We start from the raw sequence: 19,611 nt of genomic DNA on the forward strand, positions 1-19,611 counted from the left end.
AAATTGTGTTAATTTCCCAAATTAAAATAATGATACATGCAAATGCTTCAAAGAGATTGATTTGCAATGCTTGACAATGAAACAGTGTTCAACATAAGTTGCAATTATAACTTCAATTGGAGGAATAAAATTAGCTTACAAGTGTTGCATGTGTTTCATCAATGAATTAAAATGATACAAGTAATTTGCTTGAAAGTAAAACTTGTTTCAAATAGACAATGACAATAAATTGCTCCAATATTCAAGATAACAATGTAGCATAAAATTGAAGCATGTATTCAAGTGCTCATGAAACAATTTACCAAGGTAAATGGAAACGAATCAAAGTTTGTTAAGAATATAAAATGCTTGCATGTAAAGGATGAATTACCCAGAGTAAAGTGTAAGCTTGTAGCTCCAAGCAACAATGAGAAAGAAAATGCAAAGCTCAAATGAAATTGTAACAAACTTTAACTTAATGAAATGTGATAGTGAGGTTGTGTTAATTCCCAATTAAAGCATGCATGTAAGTGAATGAAGTATGAAAGCTTAAACCATGCAAATGTCAATCCACCCAAGAGAAGCCTCCCTCTAAATGGGGAGATAGGATACCATGGGAGAAATCCCAAGCTCCAACAAGCAAGTTAGATCTTTCACTAATATTACAATGAGAAGAGGACTCTTCAAAGTTCTCAACTATACTTCAAGGGGAAAATGGGCAGCCCTCTAGTGAACTCGACTTAGCCAAAATAAGCCTCAAAAGGGCTCAGGACATCCTTGGAAATCGAACCCCCAGCACTTGCCAAAGGTCTTGCAAACACTTGTTAGATGTTGCGGGAAGTTGCTCTTCAAAATCTGCCACACAAGAGTTAGCAAACAATCCAAAAAATAGCTGCAAAATAAGTTAAGTATTAATGGAAAAGTCAGCAAGATAAAATGTATATGTACAATTATAATTTACAAAAGGCTAAGCTAAAGAGTGAGAGTAAACTCTTGTCTTTGCTTAGCCATCTTCAAGCTCTTAGATAGCAAATGAAAGAAATGAAGTACAATGTTTTCTAAAAGAGATTTAAATTTAGAAGTTCTCGGCTTGTGTACAAGCTATGTGCTGAAATCCCTGCAAAACCACTTTGTAAGATAAGACTATGAAGGTTCAAAGAACAAATGAAAGTTACTTTAAGAATGTATCAAGAGTGGGTTGGTCTGTCCAAATACTTCCCCTCACGCTTGATTCTGTAATCCCAACAAGATGTTCCCTCTACAAAACTTCAATCAAGAATTAGTTCCATATAGATTTAGCAATAAACAATGCTAAGAAACTCTAGAGATTTATTTAAAACCAACTAGAGCATTCTATACCTAGAGCATACTTCTAAATCAAATGTCAATGCAAGATAGCTCTATATTAACAAATCTACAAAAGCATATGGAAGCAAATTAGATCAAAGCATGAGTAAAAGGAATTATACCAATGCTCAACAATTCATCACACTCAAAAAGGAAGAACAACTCATGAATGAAACCCCAAAGTCTTTATTGATATTTCTGAAAGTGTACAAGGCAACAGCGCTTCCGCAAGCACAATTGCTAGTAACAATCTGATACAATGTGAGAGTCCATGGCTCTATAATATAGAGAGTTGGGAGCAAATCCCAATGAAGAATGGCAATGACAAATGGCATTGGAGCCAATCCCAATGTAGAAGTGATTAAACAAGTGGCATGAGGTGACAATCCCAAAGAGAAATTCAAATTTGTTGAATGGAGCTCCAATGCCAAGTGTAAAAATCGAATTTTGGCAAGTGGACATCATTTTCTTCTTCCCTTATGTGCCAAATTCGAATTTTATGGTGGAATGACAAGTGTATATGGGTGATAACCCATGTGGGGACAATTTCCCACAAAATTCTCCACCAAATATTCTCCAAAATCCTCCCAAATGTGCATTAACTTCACAAATTCAAATTTCCAAGTAGCTTTTTCATTTAATGCCAGAAATTCGATTTTATTTGAGCACATGTCCTTTCCTTGATTTTAGGAGTCCACATCACCTTGGGACTTCACTTTAACTCCCCCATAATTTTCCACCTCATTTCCACAACATTTAGCATGTGTGGATATTTATTTTTCTCCATTTATTTAATTTTTGGCTTAATTAATTGTCAGATTTCCCACTAAACTTAGGAAAAGCGGGTTTTGAGGATCCAAAACACATTATTAACCTCTCAGTGTGTTATAGTAGAAAGTTGAAAGTGAGGTGTAATTTTGATTCCTCATACCCCATACAACTTCTTTAGACTACACTTATTACAATTTTATTTGCAATTTTGACCTGCGGGAAATCTAAAAAGTTAAAAAATGACTACCTAGACCTAACCAAATTCCACGAAATTTTTTGTGTGATCTAGTATGGTAATATACATCGACTCTAGACACTAAGATGTGTCAGGGGCTCGACCTTCAAACCGTCACCTCGACTTTGGGGTAAAACGTGAGTTAAAACCCAGAAAATTATCCGCCTTTGAAAGAGAAGGGATAATTATCCAGATAAAAAAACACTCCAAGGTGTACTTGTTTGCTGATCTAGTTCCAACATCCTAGGCCTGTTACAAACTCAAAACTCATCATTACTAGTATCACTTATTACAATTCCCCATAGGGTGTGGAATCTAGGTACAAGAAAGATGCTGAGCAGATAGAAGTAGAGTTAAAAAACTCTATTGACTGACGATATCTGATGGTACAAGTGTCCTCTAGATCATCCTTGGGCATGGAGTCTTCATGTGATCATTAGGTGTCACTCCAGTGGTCAACACCTCCAAAACTGAACTGAAATCAATAGTTGCTATCTGTGAATTCTGGATGAATCCACCAAGGAGATGAGGTGGGTTTTTGTCCACTCTCACCAAGATCACTAGAGGGTTTCTGTCCTGGGGCTACTTAAGTAGAGAACCGGGTTTTCAAACCTCTCACACAAGACAATGCTCAAATCCAAGATATCCTCAAATGGTCTCCTCCTCTTTTATAGATTTGATGGACCCCTCTAGAAGCCTTATTTTATTATTATTTTAATCGCTTGGTACTTTTTCCCTCTTTTAATTTTAATTAAAATACCCTTTTAATTCGGGAAAATGGTAAATCAGCCACCATCCCTCCTCAAGCCACTGAAAGTCACTTCCCACCATCTCATCTTGTAGATATTCTCATTCTGGTTCCAACAAGCTATTACACTAAGGTGTTTCGTCAAGTATTTCCCTCGAAGTGCCACCTTAAGCGTAATTAATTGAGTTAGACCCAATAATTACCTTGTTTTTTGAAAGTTGTTGGAAGGCAATGGAACGAAAGGCAAGTTGTGCAAATGATGTAATATGCCAAGCGAATGCCATTAGATCCCATAGAAACTCTTCAAAACCCAATGAAACCCCTCCAGAAGCCCCGAGGTGCCCTGATGGAGTAAACATGCTCCTGTGACCTAGTTGCCTCCAACCTTGGAAGTCCATCTTGACCATGCCATAAGGGAAACCAGAAAAATGAACATGACAAATCCTCCCGCCCCAAGATTGCTTGCCCTCAAGCAATCCATATTTGTCGACCAGTCTGGCGGTCCAGTGTAACTGAGAACTAATACTTGGCTCCCATACAAACCATTGGGTGATACCATGCCTCTGTGCCACCCAACCATGAACAGATCCCATAATGCCCGGGTCCCAAACTAAACTCTAACTCATCTTGCCATCAACAGATCCTCCTGGATCCCAATGCCACCATGGCCAATCACCAACACCCCTATCCCATGGCTCTAACTGTGCTCTGCCTTGGGCCATAGATGTTGCTCCACTAGTAGAGTACCAACTCATCACCTCTGTCTAGTCCAACCCTTAGCATAGACCACGGTCAACCCCACTATGCTGATGTTGTGATGGAGTGCTGATGGATGGCCAACCTATGCCCTGCTGCCAATTGGGCCATCTAGTGTCCCTATCTCTAAGGGCCCCTGTTGTACCACACTCTTGACTAAGAATGACACTCCATCAATAGGATACCAACTCATTATCTCCCGCTAACCCAAAGCATGGACACCTGTGTAAGGAACAAGTCTACTATGTTGATGCCAGTCCCCGCACAATCCATACTGCTTTGCCTAGTCAATCAACAAGATCAGTCTAAGAAATCCTACCTCTCTCCCTATAATGGTTACAAGTGGCCAAACTGTGTTGCACACTCTATCTATGTACTCATGGAGAGGGTTGTTGCCTGGAAATACTATATCTCTGTTGGTTGCCACTGCACCTATCTACAGCTCATCAGTGGGTAGGCCCAATGATGGATGCACCACCATCTCCAAAAGACTCTTTCACATCTGATCGAAAACTCCATGCTCTTCCAATCTACCATCCTCTTACAAAACTATCCTGTCAAGCTCCAACACCTCCTGAGTGTGAAAATTTCTAAATCTACACATCAGAAACCCCTACTGCAATTACTGGTTTAACATCTCCTACTTCTTTGCATCAAGTTATTTAGTTACATAAACATCGATGAAAAACACTACTGCAGCCTACACATACATACAAATCATGAACTAAAATAAACTAAGACAATCACACAAGGGACACCGTTATTTTTGGACAATCGTCCCCGGAAAAACCCAATTCGGGAAAACCGGTGCAGCATATAGAGGGTTTGTATTATTAAGCAGATTCTTGAATACAACTAGGGTGCCAAATGTGGCTCACCCAATAGAGAATAACCTTGGCAGAAGTACCTCTATCCGGAGACAGATATTTTGGCAAATCCAACAACTGGATGATCAAACCCCATAGATGACAATGTTGTTGTTCCCAGTGCTGGGCAGTGATGGCTGCTCCAAGCTCTACGCTGGAACTGCGTCTCCTCCTCTAGGAGTTGCATCACACTCTCAGTGAGCCTCCATTACTCAGAAAGTCAATATGCTGAACTACTCTCTCTCTGCCCCACAGAGAAACCCCAGCGCTGCCTCTAAGGGCCTACGTCAGCCCCTCCAGCTTCTGCATCAGCCTCTCTGGCCTCTGCGTCTGTAATATTCCTAATTAGCCATGGCTAATTGGAATATACGATTTTGCTCAATTTTTTCCTTCTATAGTTATTTATAAATAAAAAGGTGAGGAAGGGGGACATAACTCACTTTTAGAATAAAAGTCACTTCCTAGTAGCACAATGTTGTGACTTAAAGGGGAGCCAAGGGGGCCAAAGGGGGATGCAGAGATGGAGCCCATGCAGACACATGGAGGGACTGCGCAGAAGGGAAGAAACACGTGGCAAGAGGGGAATTACGTTGGAGAAGGTGAGCCTTGGGATTGAGAGAGGCAAAGGCTATAAAGGAGAGAGAAGCCCCCTCATTTTGATCATTCAGTTATGAGCATTTGTGATAGTCATTTCGACTTAGAGCACGCTGGCTGTTTAGCTAGTCTGCAGCACTGTTTAGTGCATTGAGTGTCTCCGTTCGGAGATCCAACCCTTAGCCTCTCTCTTTTATCACTTTGGGTCCCCTTAGCCTCTTGTGGGCCCCTCCTTCAACTACTTCGATTTCCCTCCGACACATTCCTTTGCCAAGTTCGAATTACTCATGTGGATGGCCCCCACATTCCACTCGCTGCCAGAAATAAAGTCGAATTGCCTATAGTTCCTAAGTTCTGCATGTGGGGTCCTCCTCCTAAGCCAAAAATAATGCCAAAATTGTATAGCTACACTCCACGACTAATTCATTTGAGAAGGGACATGACAGTCCTCCCCTTCCAAATGTTGTTTGCCCTCAAGAAACCTCGAAGCTGGGTGCTCCAGTATGTTCTCACCCTCCGAGGTGGCATCCTCATCCGGCAAGTTCTTCTAGTGTACCAAGAACTCCCTGATGGTTCTGCTCCTCAGTCTCCTCTCCCTGCTCTCCAGAATGGCCTTTGGTTCCAACACCAAATGGCCCTCATCATCCAATGGGGGTAGATCAGCTGTTGCGGTCACCTGTTGTCCCAACACCTTCTTCAGGCATGAGACATGAAATACGTTATGGATTCTACTCCCCAAAGGCAGCTCTAGCTCATAAGCCACCTCCCCAACCTGCCTAGTCACCTAGTAGGGCCCATAGAAGCATGGTTGTAGCTTCTCGGCCCCCTTCTGTTTCAACATAGACTATCTGTAAGGTTGCAACCAAAGGTACACTAGGTCCCCCTCCTCAAAGTGCCTCTCTATCCTGTGCCGATATGCATACAGTTTTTGTTGATTCTGGGTTGTTGCTAGATTATCCTTGAGAGCTTTGAGGATATATTGGCTCTCTTGGACCCAGTCTTTGGCCTTTGGGCTTCAGTTACACATGGGGGCCACCCTCACTAGGGAATTACACACTCCCTATTTCGATATGCATAGAGGGGAGATAACTTTTGCATGGTGTTGGTTAAGTGGGGCCCATGATGGAGGACGAAATGGAGGGAAAATTCCCCCACGAAAATTATATAAGGAGGGCAGCTCTCCTCTTCTCATTCATTCATGAGTGTATATCGATTTCTCTTGGTTGCACGAACTTCTTAGCCGAGTCACTGGCTGTTTAGCATGAGTTCTTCAGGCGAAGAGCTCATCCTTTCTTTGGGGGACTTCGAGTGCCACCCTAGGAAGGTTTCCTTCATTTCTTCAGGAGGAGATTCACATTGTGATTTCCAGCAGTAGCATTTCCTTCCAGGTGGTGCGTATTTCTAGAGGACGCAGTGAGAGAGGAGGTTGAATTGTTTGTGGAGTTGAGCAGTGGAGTTTTGCTGTGAGATTTTCCAGAGGAGAGGCTGAGGAGGATTTTCAGCCCTTGGGGGAGTTTGAGAGCTGATTGAGCTTCAGGCTTGGCAGTGTGACTTTCACACTACCTGGGCCAGCGTAGAGGCAGTGTTTGGGGAGCTCATTTGGTGGGTAGAGTATCAGCCCTTGAGGTTGAGCTTTGCCATGGAGGTTGGAGGAGCCATTAGGAGTGAAGTTTTCTTCTTTTTCGGGGCTGGGAGGAAGATTTTATGGCCATTTCTTGCAACTTGTTTTGCTGAAGCTGCTCGGAGAGCGTAGGCCATAGAGGAGGTCGAATTTGGGTGGTTGGTTCCAGGCCAAACCCTTTCTGAGTTTTTCTGGGTTTTGGCCAAGGAGTTTGTGGTTGAAGTTTCATCATTTTCCAAGCACCAGAGGCGGGGTTTCTTGCAGCTCCTTTCCAGCCAGCAGTTGTCGTAACTAGGAGACAATGCAAAGCTTTAGAGGAGCAGTTGCTTTCTAGCATTTGGGATTACTGTCGACACCTGGGTTCTGTCTAGCTTGCCCTTGAGGCAAGCCCAGGTGCTCTTTCCATACTATTGTACATTGCTCCATTAATAAATAAAATGGCTTAGTTGGTTCCTATTTCTGTTGTGTATTGAATATTTGTTGATAGTTTAATTTTTCTGTGCAAAAATCGAATTGGCTTTTGTATATCACTATTTGTTTAAGTTTGGAACATTACAGTGGTATCATAGCTTAGATTTTGGCGCAGCCGCGTGGAAACTTTCTTATGAGCGAAGAAGACCCGCAGAATATCACTTACAGAAGGTAGAGGTACCAGAGCAGGGAAAGGGAGTTGGAGATTACTCCAGACATGGAGGATCGTGGGAAGACTGCAGTAGTAGAAGGTATGGGTGATCCCAAGAGTAGGGAGGAGATATCTTTTGATAGCCTCTTGAAAGCCTTGAGTGATTTGGCAAAGGGGAAGAAGGAAATGTTGGATGAGATCAAAATGAAAAACCGGGAGCGAAGCACTCACCAGGAGTTTGTAGTTGGAGAGACTTCTGGGGCCTCTCAACAGTTCGATCATCCTTCTTCAGTTGTGCAGCACCATCCTCAAGTGAGCCAACTCGAGTTACTTTACCCTCTTTTATACCTTTGTGCAGGAAGAGACTGGTGGAGGTGAGGATTCATCGTTGATGGGGGAGTATTTCTGGGAATGGAAATCCATGGGGATAGAGTTCAGAGAGGCTCTGACCTTCAGAGACTTTTGCAAGCTCAAGCAGAACGAGAAGGGGAAAGGCTATGGTACTCAGAACTATGAGTTGCATCGTTCTATTGGGAAAATGTATTTCCCTACATATGATGGCACTTCCAAGTGCACAACACGTGCTTGGGTGGAGAAGTTGGACACATACTTCCAGCTGAATCGAATGACAGAAGTAGAAGCCATCAAGATGGCCACATTGCACCTGGAAGGGGAAGCACACGATTGGTGGTTTCATGGTTTGTCCACTCTAGGACATGCCAACGTGACCTCCTATGAGGAGTTCACACGGAGAGTAGTGGAGCGCTTTGATCGGAAGGATCCAGAGGCTCACTTCAAGGAGTTGACCCAACTCTGATAGGCAGGGCATCCAGAGCATTATATCTCGGAGTTTTTGAGGGTCTCAGTCATGGTCCCTGATCTGAGCCATTGATTAGAATCTAATATGGGTTGTTGATTACTCAACTAGAGGATTATAAGAAGAGGCTTAAAGGGCATTTGGAAAACACATCGAATAAGAGATCGATTTCTGAAGAGAGCAGCGCAGCAGTTGCCAAAGAAGTGATCGAGGTGATTTCTTGCAATGAGGGGCAGAGATAGTTTTCTAGTTGGAAAGTTTTCCAGATTCGGGTATACATTGCAGAGGAGGCAGACAAAGATCCGGAAGAGGCAGCACAGAGCCACATTGGGTAGCATAGAGCCATGCTGAGGCAGTGCAGAGTCTGAGAGGAGATTCGAAATTTGCTGGAGAGTCGAGTTCTAGAGCCATAAGATGAGGTGTGAGACCGGAAGGGCAGAAAGTTGAAGTTCCTAAGGCAAATCAATCAACCAAAGGAGTGACGGAGTCCCCAGAAGTTGTGACGCAGAGCAGCGCAGTGATTGCATAGAAACTGCACATAGGCAACTAGGGGCTAGTCATTCAGTGGCTGGATCAGTATTGGATCGCCAATGATAGTGTGAGGTATATATCGCTCATCTATTTTCCAGTCAGATTCTTTGTATTGAATAGCCAGTAAGGCATCTAAAGATTGTATTAAGAAATTACTGCTTAATAATACAAACCCTCAGCTGCTGCACCGTTTTCCCACATTTGGTTTTTCCAGGGACATTGGTCCAAAAACAATGGTGTCACTTATGTGTGTTATTTCTTTCTTGCTCAGATTCTTGTTTCCGCATATTATTTGAAGTTGTGAAGGTTGCAGTTGTATTTACTTCGATGTTTACAATAGAACACAATAAATAACTTGCATGGATTAACAAGTAGGAGAAGCAATATCAGTTTGTTGCAGTAGTGATTCAGCTGGATTCTCGAATTGTCACAATAAATAAGCTGACATGATCCATGTGAACTGATGAGTCTCTTAAATAGGTAAGTCGAATTGATCTTCGCTTCGTTTGGAGGTCGACTTCAAGAGAGAGACTTGTGCTTGTCGTTGGAGGGCCTTATAGACATATATATATTTGACATATGCTCAAGTAGAGCTCTTCATACATGACATTTACTCTTTGACTCTAATGATAAATCCTAAAGCTCTCAATAGGAGCCATCTAAATAAAAAATCTTGCTCATGAAACCCATGAAGCAAGCCTTACAATAATAATTTTATTCTCTTCTTTTTCATCATTTACAAAGGTCATAATTACATGTCATTATGAAGACCAAACCTAGTTACATTTTACAACACTCCCTCTTAACTAGGGAGGTATTCATAATGGTACTTGGTCATTCTCAATCCAAAGAATTTCTCATAAGAAGAAGCGGATTGGCAAGCCAATTGTTTAGGATCATATCAACCAACATTGTTACATAGCAAGGCCTTGACTAACAACTCTATCTCTCCACAAGATCTGAGCTCAATGCTAGCGAGACCAATGATTTATAGACACTCTCATCATTGTCTCTCTCAGAACATACCCTACCCAAGTACTCAAGGTGTGTTCCATGAGGACTATTCTTATCTTAAAATCCCCTACCCTCAAATAATATTGATCCTCCACGACTACTCTTCTCTCAGATGCCCTGTCTCATCCTCAAAGAGTATCGGATGCCAAATGATTACCCAACCCTATCATTTTGTCTTCCCAGGTGAAGACCAGAATGATGTGTCTATCTCTCCCTCTCAATTGGAGAGGACATATCTATTCCGTTAAAGGAATTTACTCATTCCTACAGAAGGAATGTACCTAAGCTCCCTCTTGGCTTAGGAATTTCCAAGTTTCTTCCAAGTAAGAAACTTTCCAGGCTCCCTCTCAAAATAGGGACCTTCAGCAACTCCTTAAGTGGAGATGATGGGACAACCAGCTGCTTGAAGAACTCCTTTCTTCGATGTCATGAATTTCTTCTTTGTTGTGGAGTCTTCATCTTTTGGGACTTCTTCATAGGGCACAAACCATCCATCACTTTCATCCATCAGTCATGTAATTACTCCTTTCATCGAAAGTGATCCATCGGTCTTCTTCCGGCATTGCTCATGTTATGCTACCTTCATCAGGCTTTCTTTTCCAGAAGGTTCTTGCATCCTTCTACATGGTTCTTCATGGAAGACATTCATAGTTCTTCTCTTCGGTAGCCCTACATAAGCCCATCCAGATATTTGTTCAAAAATAAGAAATGAATACTTAAATCAAAATTACCTTTGTGATGGTCTTTCATCATGACATCTTCCTTTAGGTATCAATATCTTGCATACATGTTGACACATCTCCCAAAGATATCCATTATCAAGGGTCCCCATGTTTTTAAAACTTCCATCAGGGTCTTCATATATTTCCAGGATATTTCTTAGTCAAAATCTTCTTGGTCTTTTGGATGTTTATTTTTTTTTACCATGGTTGCATATCTTACGAGCTCTTCCTTCCTTTCTTCGGACAATTCATTCCATTCCCAGGAGCTTCCAATCAGAGTTCGTCAATTGTAGTCAACCTAGTGTGACCCATGCCTTCCGACATCTTTTCATAGGAGATTCCTAACATTTGATCATGCTTCTCAAGATAGAGTCGTGATCCATGTTACCTACAACCATACAACATGACTTTATAATAATTAATACAAGCATACATACCTTATTTACCTTTAGGTCATCTAGGCTTCTTTCAGCATCTTCCTTGATTGACAAGATCTTCAACCCCTTGATATGATTCATTCCTTATGTCATCATACCATCATCCCATGAATTCCACAAGCTAGAGTTCCTGATGAAACACTTGCTTCCACTCTAGATCAGTGAACCCTCCGATGAGGATTCCATCAGAGAATCTTGAGGATCTCGCATATCCTTATTCAGCAGATGTTTCCCTTTTGAATGATGTATGATGAGACTTGTCCTGGATGACTTCTTCCTTTGATCTTTCAATGAGGTCACCAAGAGCTATATCCTTCAAAGTTGACTATTAGACATCCTTCATGTTTCTTATGGTGATGTCACGAGCTCTTACTTATAATCCTTTTCTTCTTCTTTGGACTTCCTTCTTTCAACTTCCTCCATTTCTTTAGTGAAATAGACTTCTTCTCTATTCTTCTTGTTATTGCCCTTAAACTTAGGACAATCAGTGCTCATAGCATTGAATCTTAGCTATGTTCTTCTTTTCTTTTGACAAATGTCTGAATACGTTTTCCCTCAACCTGTCTTCTTCTATCTTGCATAGAAAACACAAGTTGTTGAATGGGATAGCTTCCTTATCCTCATAGACATTTGCTACTTTGTTCATCAGTTAGTTCAATTAGATCAATGAGGATTATCTCTCCTAGATCTTGCAATTGAGATCTTATGAAGATAACCCTTTATCCTTTGATACCTTTATTTTGTGTGGATCAGATCTAAGTAATGTGACCTTCTTTATTGCATCTTCAGAGAATAGGTCGACCAACTTATCATATATATCTCTTTGATGTCCCCAATATTGATATATGAGGGGACCTTTCATAAGAATCCCTTTCCATGTATTCAGAGGAGACCTTTTCATTGATATGTTCAATGACTTCACTTTCTTCGAGGACTATGTCTATCCTTTTCAATGCAAGGAATTTCAATGACCCAACCAGCTTATAGATCTCCTTGCAAAACGAAGTCATTTTACCAAATTTATAGAATGAAAGATACTTACTTGACAAGTGAAGATGAAATATTCAACTTGATCACTTTGATGGTGGTTGAAGAAGATGTATTAGTGCTCCTTTTGTATGATCTTCTTCCAAATAAAAAGCCTTTTTTCAATAAAGAAAATTGCTCTTTTTATGATGTCAACACCTTTAGATCTAGCTTCCTTTGTTGATGCTTCCTCGGATGATCTTCTTCAAGGATAAGGAGGGGATCCTTGCTGCAATGATAGGGAGCTTTTGAAGATGATGATAATGCCTTCTTGCCTTCAAGATACTTCAACTTCTTTGGTAGTGAATGAGTGCAAATCAGAAATGCTTCTAGGGTTTCGAATTTCTTCAAGATGATGTGATTTTTTTCTTTAAAGTACTTCGAGCTACCTTGCTTTGTAGATAACTTGATGAGGGTCTTTGTGGTCTTTTGATGATGACTATAGGATCCAACACTTTTGCTGGTGTAGACTTCTAGCTGCTTTGATTTGTAGATCTATTTTCCTTGAGTAGAATTAAGGCTTTGGCCTTGATTATTTGATGATCCCAAGACTTCTTTTGAAGTAGACTTCCTTCTTTGATCTAGGGTTTGATTCTTCAATGTAGATCCTTCAATTTTCTTTGATGCCTTCCTTGAAACTCAATCCTTGAGTGTCTCTTTGATTAGATGCCCTTCCTTGACTTTGACACCTTAGCTCTGATACCATGTTGAGAAATCTAGGGCATTAGCATTAGGTGATTTCTCTTCTATTAGTGACTGCTTGTGAATGCTTTTTACTTGTTTAGATTAGGATCTTCTTCATGTTAGATTATTAGTGTTCTTCTTCATCAAACAGTAACCAATTCATGAACATAAATACACAAGAGACACAACATGTAGGCTATGAGCCAAGGCCAAAACCTCTCACTCTTTGAGAGGAAAACCTACACAAATTCTTCTTATAGAGATTCCAATTGATGAATACCAAGACCAAGACCCTTGACTTAGTAGCTTCTCCAAGACAAGGCACAAGCTCTCTTGACAATCAACCTTCTTCTTCAATTCTCTTCCACTTCGATCTTCTTCGTATCTAGACCTTCCATAGGTGATAATACCGAGACCTTGCCACATGCTTATCGAATCCTCTTTGCTATAAGACATAGATTATACCAAGATCATCTCTATAGTATCTATACCCTTGATCAACCTGTGATCTTCTATAGTGGCACTGAGACTCTTCCTTCCGAATTATTGTTCCTGTGATTGGCCCTAGAACCTCTTCGTTATTCCTCCATCTCTACATTTAGATAGGTCTGAACTTCTGTAGCCTTTACTGTGCTTGATCCCGAAATCTCAGAGATATATGTCATAACTTGACTCTGCTGCTACCCATCCGAAAACCACAGAGATATATGAGGTTTTGTTCCTAGATCTCCTTGCTATCCTTACCCATCCAAATTCTGCACTGTGATTAGACATCCGAATTCTTCACTGTAACTGCCCACCGAAACTACAGAAGAATCCGAACTTCTAAACTGTAATTTATGCGAAGTGTCTTCACCCTATATATAGTGGTTGGTCTTCATAAATAAGCTGACTTGATCCATGTGAACCAATGTGTCTCTTAAATAGGTAAGCCGACTTGATCTTCACTTCGTTTGGAGGCCGACTTCAAGAGAGAGACTTGTGCTTGTCGTTGGAGGGATTTATATATATATATATATATATATATATATATATATATATATATATTTGACATATGCTCAAGAAGAGCTCTTCATACATGACATTGACTCTTTGACTCTAATGATAAATCCTAAGGCTCTCAATGGGAGCCATCTAAATAAAAACTCTTTCTCATGAAACCCATGAATCAAACCTTACAATAATAATTCTATTCTCTTCTTTTTTATCATTTACAAAGATCATAATTACATGTCATTATGAAGACCGAACCTAATTACATTTTACAGCAGCAGTATCCTTTTTTTTTGAAAAGGAAAGCGAGTATTTTACACAATTGGCAAGCTTAAACTGGTTTAATTTAGCCATCTTGGTTTCACAAGTCTCTTGAGCACTTTGCTTTATCATTGTCAATTTAATTTATGTGGCATCTTGGTTATTATTGAACATTCTTGTGTTGAAGCAATTTGGCATTGACTCTATTTCTTGCAAAGCAATTGTGGACTTGTGAAGTTTCACTTTCATTTCCATTTGAAGATATTGGTATTTTTACTTAAGCATTGTCCATTATACTCAAGCACCAATACTTTATTTTGGAAGCAACAACATTTACTCAAGCATCTCACTTAGTCACATTTTATTACTAATTGGCATTTCCAAAAATAACCTCCAACTTAAGTTGGTTGTATAGACTTTAGGGACCCTCCACCCCTATTGACTCCTCATTGTGAGATCTGGATTTTCCAAGCAAGGATGATGTTTGGGGACCAGAGTTCAATTGAAACCTTGTTTTAGAATACAACTAATAAAATAAACCAAGAGCATCTCTACATCACAACTTTACTTGCAAATGCAATTCTCCTATATATGTTATCTTGAATTTATTTGAGTCATATTTGCAAATATCATCATTTTCCCAAGAAGCATGTGCTTTATATTGCAAGTACTTGAATCTTTTACTTTTGCAACAATTAGCTTTCTTGTACTTGGAATATCCTTCATTGGTGCAACTCTATTTCAAGGTATTTCATGTATTTGTTGCTTTGATGATCATGTAGCTCATGAGTAATTGATGTCACTATCTTGTCATTTGAGAATTTACTTTCAAGTACTATCTCCTTTATAGTTGCAATTGATGTTTATATGCTCATCTTGGTCTAACATTTAATTTTGCAAGATTACCTGGTGTTTCAATTTGAAACATTTTATTTTTGAGCAAGTGTTTTTTATTTTGAAGCAATATTGAAGGCACTGGTTTACATGCTTATCTTATGATGTGCTGATGATTATTGAGAACACATTTCATTTCATATCTTGTATTGCTTATTAGACTTTTTGAACTTGCTCGTAATCTTGAAGTAATCCATTTAACCTCAGTATCTCCTAGAAACCTCACACCATTTTTTATCTAACTTTTCATTAGGGACCACCCCCCTTAGCTTACCTAGGAGAGAGTTGGGAATAGGTGACAACCCCAACTCTTAGCTTTTCCACCAACCACACCTTCTGGGGTTAAGGGATTTTCTCACTAACTTAGGTGTGTGTGTAAAGCAACAACAACAGGGCTTCAGAGTTGTCTTCCAGATTGGAGGACGAATTTGCTTGCTTATCAGGCTCAACTTCATAGGGTGTCTAGTATATAGACAATGGAGCATCAGTTGACATGACAGGGGTTAGAGAATATTTCTCTAGCTACAAAGAGGAGCACATGGACTTCCAGATTACAATGGGAAACAAAATGAAGCGTACTCCAATGGGGAGAGATACCATAGATTTTCAGAGGGGGTCAGGAGAAAGTACCAAAGCTACGATGTACTGCATGTGCCCGGTTTGGGTATGAACCTAATTTTAGTATCCCAGTTACAGGATAAGGGATATGATATCCACTTTGTAGGGAAGAAAGTGTTTGTCAAACACTCGAGCTGGAAAAGGGTAAGACAGATTAGAGTTCGAAGCAATAGGTTGTACACATTGCAGCTTGACTCTCCAATGATACTAATATGCAGTGATGGTAGCAGTGGAAAGGAATTGAATGAGCTATGGCATAGGAGAATGGGGCATTTACACCATGGAGCACTCAAGATGCTCAGTGAGATAGTAACAAGGGTTCCAGAACTTGGCACAGAACATGATGATGTGTGCTTGGGAAATATGCTAAGGCAACATTCCCAAGAAGTGATAGCATAGAAGATGGCGTGTTAGGACTTATACACTCAGACATTTGTGGCTCGATGTCCACTAGAGCTCTCAGTGGGGCCGAATACTTTGTCACCTTTATTGATGACCATTCCAGGAAAACTTGGATCTACTTCTTGAAGACCAAGGATGAAGTCTTTGATCGCTTCAGGGAGTTTAAGGCTCTCGTGGAAAATGCGATAGGGAAGAAGATCAAGGTGCTTCACTCAGATAATGGTGGAGAGTATATTGATAAAGACTTCACAGATTTTTGTGTGAAGGAAGGCATCAGAAGAGAATGGACAACTCCATACAATCCACAACAGAATGGGGTAGCAGAGCAGAAAAACAAAACTATAGTTGGGGCTGCAAAAGCAATGTTATATGACCAGAATTTGCCCAGGTTTCTATGGGAAAAGCCATGTAACACAAAAATGTATATTCAGAACAGAACTCCTCATAGAGCATTGGGGAAGAAAACGCCAGAAGGGGTCTTCACAGGGAAAAAGCCAAAAGTGAGTCACTTCAAGATCTTTCGTAGCATTACTTATTTCCATGTGCCAAATGAGAAGCGCACCAAATAGGACCAAAATGCAGAGGAGGGGTTCCTCGTTGGGTATAGCGAAACCCCCAAGGCATACAAGATCTATATCCTAAGCAATAGGAATATTGTGATGAGATGGGACGTAAAGCTCATGGAAGATTGAGATTTCAAGAGTTCTCGTGAGATACCTGCAAGTGATCAAAATCAGCCACTTGAAGCTCCATTGGTCCAATAGCAGGGACAACCAGTAGGACTACCAGTGGGACAGTCACAAGGATCCAGTACAGTGACCAATACTAGCATTTCCTCAGGTGTTGGGGATCCAGTGAGATCTCAACAAACAAAGCAACAGAGGCAAGATGAGGAGGAGCTAGTTGAACCTCCCACCACTAGTAGTCGAACCAGCAAAGAATTTCGTCAGACATTGAGAGATGTAGAGGAGTTTGTTGGAGCTCCTAGAACGAACACAAGAGAGCGCAAACAACCTGATAGGTACCAAGCATTGGTGGCTCAAGTTGCAGAACCTTCCAGCTTTCAGGAAGCAGCATAACATCAGGTGTTGGTAGATGCCATGGTAGAGGAATACAACTCTATCATGATGAATGATGTTTAGGAGATGGTGACAAGGCCTGAGGACAGGTCAGTTGTAGGTTCTCGATGGACCTACAAGATTAAGTATATTGTAGATGGCAGCGTGGAGAAGTACAAAGCTAGGTTCGTGGCAAGGGGGTATGCACAAAAAGAAGGGATAGATTACGAGGATACCTTCGCCCTAGTTGCCAGATACACTTCTATTCGGTTAGTTATATCCCTAGCAGCTCAGATGGGGTGGCAGATTCACCAAATGGACGTCAAGACAACATTCTTGAACGGGGTGATAAAGGAAGAGGTGTACATAGAACAACCAGAGGGCTTCGAGACTCATGAGAGGCGCACTCATGTGTGTAGACTAAAGAAATCTCCATATGGGCTCAAGCAAACTCCTAGGGCATGGTATGGTCGGATTGACAGCTACTTGCAGCAGATGGGATTTGTCAAGAGTGACGCAGATCCCAACCTTTACTATTTGATGGTAGAGGGTGAGCCACTCATCCTAGTATTGTATGTGGATGATCTCTTTCTAACAGGGTCATCAGGGCTCATAGAGGACTGCAAGAGGAACTTGGCAACAGAGTTTGATATGAAGGATTTGGGGTTGATGCACTATTTCCTAGGATTGGAAGTGTGGCAGAAGGACGGGGAGATCTTCCTTGGGCAAGGAAGATATGCTATAGATATTTTGAAGAGATTCAGAATGCAGGATTGTAGACCCATGTCTACGCCCATGATCACCAACTGGAAGAAAATAGATGCATCAGATGACAAGGATGTTGACCCCACCTTGTATAGACAACTCATTGGTTCTCTCATGTATCTGGTCAACACTAGGCCAGATATCTGCTTCACAGTCAATACCCTTAGTCAGTTCATGGTGGAACTGAAGAGGGTACATTGGACAACAACGAGGCACATTTTGAGGTATGTGTGCTGCACAATCGAGTATGGGTTGAAATATACCCGAGGGGATGATGTCAGACTATGTGGGTTCACAGATGCAGATTGGGCAGGCAGTTCAGTGGACAGGAAAAGTACCTTTGGCCCTTGGGTACTGCTTCAACGTTGTAAAAGGAATGGTTTCTTGGTCTAGTAGGAAGCTAAAGTCAGTAGAACTAAGCTCTTTAGAAGTAGAGTATATGGCAGCTAGCACAACTACGTGCGAAGCTATATGGCTTCAGAAGCCATTGTTGAGCTTGTTCAAGCAAAGGATGGACTTGGAGGCACCAGTGTCTACTACAATAATCAGAGTTGCATCAAGATCTCTGAGAATCCAGTGTCTCATGACAGATCGAAACACATAGATATTAGGTGTCATTCATCAGAGATTATGTGCAGCATGGAGCGATCCAACTACAGTATGTTCCCACATATGACAAAGTTGTAGATATGCTCACGAAAGCTCTAGGAAGAGCTAAGTTTGTCTATTTTTAGAGAACAAATGAGTATGGTGGAAAACCTATTTCAGTAGCAGGGACAAATTATTTTGGATGCTTCTAAGTTGCAGTAGTTGCAGTTGCAGTAGCAACAGATGAGAGGGAGTTGTAGTGCAGATGCAGAGATGGAAGTAGTACAACAGCAGCACAGAAGTAGCATCAAAGTTGCGCAATGGTTGGTGGGCAGTGGCTAGACATCACCAGCGTGATAGAGGGTGGTACAAAGACAAAGTGTTGTGGCAGAGTGTGCAACACTAGAGAGAACACCTTCCTCGCTAAGAGGGAGTGTTAGTTTTTGTAGCATCGGAGGTGTTCTACTCTCGAAAATTTGTTGAGAGGATAAACCACATGAGTTCTCCATAACCGAGAAATCGTTTATGGAAATTCCACCTAGAAGTGTCTCAATTAGATTATTAGCCTATTTTTTAATATTTCCTAAGTCTAAACTTAGGAAATCTAGTTAATTAATCAATATTAATTGAGATAAGGTGTGAATCATCTAGAAACTCACATGGATCGATTCCAATATGATCTTGGCCCTTGATTAAGTTTTAATCTTGGCCTTTGGAGGTCCAACAAAAGCTTATAAGAAGAAGTTGACGGGTAGATGGAGAACACACCAGTGTAAACACTCAATGATATAGGAAAATCGATTTGCTAGTGGGAGAGTGATTCAGCAGGAGGATTTGAGCTAGAGATCGAGTAGCAGGTGGCAGAGGAGTGAGGCAGTATTTCGGTGGAGGTTTCCAGTCCCTGAAGAGTCATATTGAGGGAGTGCAAGTTTGCCCAGAGGGACTACGCAAGGACTGCACAGGCAACAGCAACAAAGCAGTTCGATCTAGCTGGAGGAGCAATCGATTCAGTAGCTAGTGGTCGAGATTTTGATAAGGAGGACCAGTGAATCAGTTCCAGAGCCAGAGAGAAGCAGAGATGTAGATTCCAGGAGTTTTCGGAGGCAGTAGCAACAAGGTTTGCACAAGCATTTCACAGAAGCTGGCGCAGAAGGAAGTGTGAATTGCTGAGGGGCCAGTTTCGGGAGCTTAAATCAGCTGTGGGGTGAGGAAAAATCCTCACAATAATTTTTCCAGTGATTCTCTCAAATTAGATTGCCAGT

The 19,611-nt window shown here is 41.1% G+C and overlaps 1 protein-coding gene across 4 annotated transcripts in view; it reads right to left on the reverse strand.

The window, feature by feature from the left end:
* The window catches only part of MSH5 (MUTS-homolog 5), a 490,172-nt gene that overhangs the window by 157,751 nt on the left and 312,810 nt on the right, over positions 1-19,611 (reverse strand). The gene's annotated exons all lie outside the window — the stretch shown is intronic.

The sequence above is a fragment of the Pinus tabuliformis genome, chromosome 7 (assembly GCF_031772625.1).
Source record: "Pinus tabuliformis cultivar Carrire ecotype Pingquan chromosome 7, CPIR1, whole genome shotgun sequence".
NCBI lineage: Eukaryota > Viridiplantae > Streptophyta > Pinopsida > Pinales > Pinaceae > Pinus > Pinus tabuliformis.